The sequence below is a fragment of the Chrysochloris asiatica genome, unplaced genomic scaffold, assembly GCF_000296735.1.
Source record: "Chrysochloris asiatica unplaced genomic scaffold, ChrAsi1.0 scaffold00090, whole genome shotgun sequence".
Classification (NCBI taxonomy): Eukaryota; Metazoa; Chordata; class Mammalia; order Afrosoricida; family Chrysochloridae; genus Chrysochloris; species Chrysochloris asiatica.
Genome location: NW_006408608.1, coordinates 7,742,771 through 7,750,160, shown reverse-complemented (window position 1 = coordinate 7,750,160; position 7,390 = coordinate 7,742,771). Strand labels below are relative to the sequence as shown.

Sequence of the window (7,390 nt, the reverse complement as noted above, 5' to 3'; positions counted from 1 at the left end):
TATATATACACGCAAGTGTGTGTGTCTTGCTCTGTAGCTTTACATGCATTTTATATACAGCTACAGACACACATACATATATACACATGCGGTTGAGAACCTGTGCATGTGTGTACATAACCACAAGCACACATTTGGGAAATGTCAACACTGCAAGATACTGGTCAGATTCATCTTCACTTGTCACTGGCTGCACTTGTTCCCCTCACTTGACCTTGGTTACGTAAATAGTTTGATATTGTCTCTGACCCTAAAGGGGACTCATCTAGACATCAGCAGCTGGTGTGCCTCGGATGGAACCCTTCTTACGTATTGTTTCTAGTTCTTTTTGAGTTTCATCTTCCATTCTCTTAATGTCTTCCATGGTCAGATCAATCCACGTGTCAATCCAACAAAAAAGCTGGTGATGAAAATTTGTAAATATCCTTTTTTCTTGCTTCTGAATGAACTTTTCTACTTTACTCTGCAGCCCCACCACTTGAATTTAATGGTCACCAGCTTGTAGGCACACATCTGAGGACTGCCTTGGTTGTTTGCCAGCTCCTTCTTCCAGTTGGGTCCCAAAGGGCTTCTTTTGGTCTTGATTGACTGTAATAATGCTGGGTCTTCAACAGCTTTATAGTCTGCTGGTTCAACTTGACTTCGATCTGCAACATCTATGTGGACAATTTCAACAGTTTTCCATGTGTTGGGATCTAAACCATGTACATTTTCTAATGTTCCCAAATCTGGTTTGTGCATGTTTCATTTTTAATGAAGAAGTCATCTTTCATTACAATTGTTCTACAGTAGGGGTATGCATTCCAGGCTTTTTCATGAAACACCAATGAGCCCTTAGGAGCAGTCATTTGCACAAATGCTGGAACTTTACTCTTTAGGTGATAAATTTTGTGTGTATACTGTCCTTTTCCTCCATTCTTCTCATAAGGCTCATTCTTCAAGACTTCAATTCCCTCTCCACCACCAGTTTCATTCTTACTAGCTTCTGCAATGGAGTAAAGCTGCCCAACCTGATACTCCTCAACAGTACATGGCAAAACCACATGAAATTCCTTAATCGGCACCATCTTCCTGGAATCCCCTCACAGCTGCCACCACCACTGCTACCACCTGTCCACATTTTTGCTTTTTAACATTTAATTTTTTCTTTCTTTTTTAGTTTTTATTGTGAACTGAGTGATAGTTTACCTAGGAGAACATTGGTTTTACAGTCACAATTATTCATGATAACAATTACTATTGAATCTAAGAATCTTATCCCCATCTCCTTTCATCAGACCTGACTAGACAAGGTGAAAACTGTTCAATGGGGTATGTGTGCTTTTGTATTATTAAGCTAACTGTTTGGTCAAGGTAGAGGTGATCAGGCTTCCCTTTTCACTTTTCTTATTACTCAACTCAGAGTAACTGTAGTAGGTGTTAGCTGTCTATCTGGTGTATAGCAGCTGGTATTGACTCTTGCTTCTATGGTGGGGTTTTATAGGGTGCGATTGCAGCTTGGCTATATGTTCACAATTGCTGTCTATCCTAGAGTAATGTAGGGAGAGAAAGAGCCCTCTGAGTGTAAAATGGGGACCAAAAAGCAAAATAACAACAGCAAAACAAAGCAGATTGGGTCTTAAGGTCTATAGTGGCATAAAAGAAAAGAAAAAAGAAAATCTGTAGCAAAATATGAATATGACTTTAAAATGCCCCTCTCTTGGCTTCTTGCCTTCAAGGCCGCTGGAGAAACTTGAAGGTCACTGTTGTTCCCGTTTTGGCAGTGACAGAGACAGCCAGGTAGGAAAGGCTCCAGGGGGGAGGGATTAAAAACACAGAGAATCTGTGCTCATGGAAAAACATCAGAGCTCTGGATCTAGTGTGCAAGGTGTCAGTTTCCCACACGCACAAGTGGAAAAATCATGATGTAAAGGAAAATACTGACAGTTAGGAATCATACAAGATGGGACTCCCTCTGTGGCCACCCCGCCTGGGCAGAGTTCAGCTAGACCAGCACAGGGAACTGGCGCTAAAAGTGGTGCATTGACATTTGCAAAAGGAGTTGTGGGGGATTCTACACATTTTTATCTCCTCTTCCCTTTTGTGTCTTCTTTGCCCAACCTAGACACCTTCAGGCAGGTTGGTGTGCACCCCCAAAAAAAGTCCAGCACTGAGCCCACAGTTTTCCCACAGCACAAAGAGAAAGAGCTTGGTGGCTGCTTATGCCATCAACCTCGGGGTCTCAGCCCTAAAATTAATTTGTGCAGAACCCTATACTCTGGCCTATCTAGCAAGAAAAAAGCAGGCCCATCAGTCTTGACAGACAAACCATATGAACAATCTGTAAAACCTCAACATAAAAGGATGCAACTATCTTGAGAACTATGCTATGCACACACAGATACCTAACTGACCTTCAGAGACAAAAATAGTAGACAATATTTCTTCTATTAACTTTTCAATATCTATCTGTGAATCTCTATGGTGGTGACTAGAGGAGGGGCCTGAGTGAGCAGACACCCCCACCCACTGCTGGAGGCTTCTATGGTGCACACACACTGCCTGTGTAGCAAGGCAAGTGGACAGTCGGCCACAGTTTTATTTTTGTTTCAAACTGGTAGTTTTTGTCTCTGCTTTTATATTCCTTCTGCTTTCGGTCCTTTTGATCTCACATTTTTCCTGGAGGTGGAGCTTTTTCTTTCTACATTACCCAAGAAGAAACAGCAATTGTGGCCATATAACCAAGCTACAAGCATTCCCCATAACATTCCACATTGAGACAAGAGCCAATAACAGCTGCTAAGCATTACATGTGAAAAGGGAAGCCAATTTCCTGATCATATTCACCAGTAGACACCCAATAAGCTTAATAACACAACAACAAACATCCATTTAAGCATTAAAAATCCACATAACTACTGGAAATGACAAACAAAATGCAACAAAAGATCTCAAAACATGTCCCCAAACAGAAAAGAGTAGCAGAGACAAATGAGCTGGAGACAGACAAAGGCTCCCCAGAAGAGGAAGAACAGGTTTTTTATTTGTCTCAGAAGGAATTTCAGAAGAATGATATGGAAACAAATTCAAATGCTCCAGAAAGGGGTGGAGGAAAACAAGGAAGAAGTCAGGAAAGTACTACAAGAGCAATCAAACAAGATTGATACAGCATTGGAAACAATTCAAAACCTGCAAAAAGAGGTCCAGATGATTAATAATAAAATATCAGAAATGGACAATACACGGAAAAGGGAAAGAGCAGAATCGAAGAGATGGAAGCCAGAACTAGCAGGCTGGAAGATAAATCTCTCAATACTGCCAAGATAGAAGAGCAAGCTGAAAAAAAGGATAAAAAATCTGAAGAGAGTCTAAGTTTCATTCTGAATAACATGAAGAAGAACAATTTAAGAATTATGGGCATTCTGGAACAGGAAGAATCAGAGAAGTCCACAGAGGAGATAGTTGAAGAGTTTCTGGAAGAAAATTTCCCTAAAATCTTGAAAGATGAGAAGATAAACATTCAAGAAGCCGAACATACCCCAGGAAGGATAGATTCCAAAAGAAAGTCACCAAGACATATAAAAATCAAGCTCTCCAAAATCAAAGACAAAGAGAGAATCCTAAAAGTGGACAGGAAGAAGTGAAGTGTCACTTACAAAGGCAAGCAAATCGATTAACCTCTGACTTCTCAGCAGAAACCATGCAGGCAAGAAGGCAATTGGGAGACATATACAAACCCTATAAAAAAAACCCTGCCAACGAAGAATCATCTATCCAGCAAAGCTATCAATCAAATACAATGGTGCTAGCAAACATTCCAGGATAAACAGAATCTAAGAGATTTTGTGAAAACCAATCCAGCACTTCAAAAAATCCTAAAGGGAGTTCTTTGAACTGAAAACCATCAAGAACAGACAACTACCAGAAAGAACATTAGGAAAGCAATAATATTTACAATTGCCACCCAAAGGATGAAATATTTAGGAATAAATGTAACCAAAGATGCAAAGGTCCTATTCAAAGAGAATTACAAAACATTACTACAAGAAGCCATAACAGACTAACAAAAGTGGAAGAACATACCATGTTCCTGAATAAGAAGACTTAACATCGTGCAAATGTCAATACTACCCAAAGCAATTTACACATATAATGCTATCCCTATCCAGATTCCGGTAACATTCTTCTAACAGATGGAAAAGACAGTTATAAAATTTATATGGAAGAAAGGAGACCCAGGATAAGCAAAGCACTGCTCAAGGTTGGAAGACTCTCATCTCACTATCCAATTTCAAAATCTACTACATGGCTTCAGTGGCCAAAACAGCCTGATACTGGTAGAATGAAAGATACATTGATCAATGGAACAGAATCGAGAATCCAGAAATTAACCAATCCACATAGACCAACTGATTTTTGACAAAGTGTCTAGGTATATTACATGGAGAGGAGTTAGTCTCATTAACAGATGGTGTTGGCAGAACTGGAAAGTGATATGCAAAATATTGAAACAAGACTTTTACCCCATGCCCTATACAAAAACCAACTCAGTATGGATTAAAGAACTAAATGTGAATCCCAAGGTTATGAAGGTTGTCAATGAAAAAGTAGGAACAAATGTGAGGGCTCTAATACAGGGACTACACAGACTACCAAACATTTTGAAAAGTACACAAATAAAAGTAGACAAAATAGATGATTGGGACATACTAAAAATTAAAAACTTATGTGCATCAAAAGACTTCACCAAAAGAGTAAAAAAGGGAACCCTCAGAACAGGAAAAATCTTTTGCAATGACACATCAGACAAGGGACTCAGTCCTCGGAAACCCCATACAGGGTCACTGTGAGTCAGAACTGACTCCATGACACATAGCCACCACTGTTTATATTGATAAAGTAAAATTACATTGTTTAATTTTTGGAAGTAGATCACTAGCTTCTTTCGTCCCCTTAGGCTGTTTTAGTCTGGAATCATTGCTAATGCCTTTCTGCCATGAGTGACCTGCTGATATTTGAAATATTGATGGCATAGCTTCCAGCATCATAGCCACACATGAGCCACCACAGTTCAGGAGACTGACATATGGGCTATGGTGGAACATAGTGTGTACTCATTACATATTGACTGAGTGAAGGATGAAAGAGCTGGGCATTCCCTTATGACTGGTGCTGCAGGATAATGCTGTTTGAACTGTGAGATCAGTGGTTCAAACCTACCAGCCACTGCTCAGAAACTCTAGACAGGATCTTTATGAGTCGGAACTGACTCTATGGCAAATAACAATAATAACAGATCACCAAGCAATTAATAATGATCCATCTATCTACCTTACCAGACTGAGCTTGTTGGGAGCACAGACTATGTTGTAATAGTCTTTTGGTACCAGTACCTTGAAGTTGTTGATAAAGTCTTGTTGACAGAAAGGAAGAAAGAAAAAGAAAGATCCACATTTGCAATTAACCCAATTTTTGAGGAGAAATCAAACCAATGTTCCTCAGAGTGCTTGGGAAATCTCCGCTAGGTTTGAGAAACTTTTGCTCTGGGTTTTAGCTGTCTGGGACAATTAATTTTATTCAGTCCATTGCAGTCTTCCCTGAATTCAGATGCCTGGCTAATTTTTCTAAAACTTTGACTGGTTTGTCTTGTGAGGCTGATTCCCATATTAATCCTCACACCCCATCTGTTCAGCTTTCCAAATGGCGACTCTTCTTAGTGCTGACCTCTGGAATCTTAGCTTCCAGATGATTTTCCCATTTGTAATAATGACCATTCTTTCTAATTTTTATCCTTAACATTTTCTGATAGACCTTGCAAATGCATTCATGCTTTTGATCTTCTGAGAGAGCACACAAGGAATGGACTAATCTAATGCTGTCGTGTAACCGTTTTAATAAGTCAATCTGTCCTTTGCTGTCATGGAACTGAGCTTCCATTTCACTGTTCAAGAACTCATCAGTTGAAATGACCTTCCAGTCAAGAAAAATGACTCCATATGGTAATGTAATCACAAAGGAGAAACATTATTTTCCTATATATTATTCCCCGCAGAAATTGTAGTAAGAAAGCCATCACATTAAAATGCCCAGGATGCCGAAGTTCCTGTTTGCCAGCCTGATGGAGTTTCATTTTCCTTACAGGAGTGGCAAACTCAGTTCTCATTGGCAGCATTTTAAGGGTTCATTAAGCAATTGTACATTATCCCAGGATACCTGTGGTAGTGTAGCTTATAGCTACATGAATATAAATGCATTTGCTATGACTCACACTGTTACAGTCAATAACAGATGTCTTTTTAAGAACAGGCACTTAAAATGAAGTGTGCGTGCATGCATCCACCTATCTTCCTTAAAATGTTAGTGGCAATGTTGTGTGTTCCTTAAATTTAGGAAGTCAGAATGAAGGGAGATTAAACTATCTCTACTCTATTAAGCATCACCTTCCGTTAAAACTGTGGTTGTAGTCAGAAAAATGTATATGTTTAAATAGCATCTTACTTAATGAATTCTCTCTTTGAGCCACGTTTACTGCACCAGGAATATATTTTTCTTCATCTTGGTAGAGCTACAGAGACAATTCATCCAAGGTTGAGTTGAGCTTAGAGTCCTCTTGTCTCATGAATGATTCAACAGTTTCCCACTTCTGAAATACACATCAGTTCTCTATTGTTGATGGGAATCAGAGAGGAGGTAGAAAGAGCCTGACGTGTGCAGGGAAAGAGCTTAGTCCATGGAGAAACCATCTCTTCTCCTTGTTTTCAACTAGATTCTTTTATTCTAGAAGTTACTCAGAGAGAGCTGATGGTGAGGTGTCACTGGTGTATTGAAACAACATGGAACCTGACATACAACTCAGCCCCGTGACTTCATCCATTTTTCTTATGACATCATCTAAATTCCCTATGCCTCTGTTCCTCCTCTGTAAAATGGGAGTAGTTATACCTATTGCACAGGATTGTTCTGAGGCTTCAAAGAGATAATATGGAACTGTGGATTCTATTGGAAAAACTTGGGTGGATGAATTCTCTCCACCCTACAAGAACAATGACAAAACCAGATAAAATATAACAAAAAGAGAGATGAAAAAGCTATCAGAAGATATCAGAAGCTATTAAGGTAAAAAGTGGAGAGATGGAACTGTTAAGAACAGAATATCTCATTTATATGAGCACCACATTTACTCTGATTGCTTCCCTCAGGAAGTTTGTTGATTCACTACAAAGAGGAACAGAGGTTGAGTGGAGTAGTGACCCTGGGCTTATGTCAGCTTTGCTATCTTGTGATGATTGTTGTTGTTTGTTGTTAGGTGCCCATTGCAACTCTATGCACAACAGAATTAAACACTGCCCGATCCTGGGCCAACCTCACTACTGTTGCCACGCTTGAGTCCATCGATGCTGCCACTTGGCCA

At 39.6% G+C, this 7,390-nt stretch overlaps 1 pseudogene; it reads right to left on the bottom strand.

Moving 5' to 3' along the window:
• Window positions 1-265: 265 nt before the first annotated feature.
• On the bottom strand, window positions 266-1,067 carry LOC102826141 (annotated as a pseudogene).
• Between the last annotated feature and the right edge of the window lie 6,323 nt (window positions 1,068-7,390).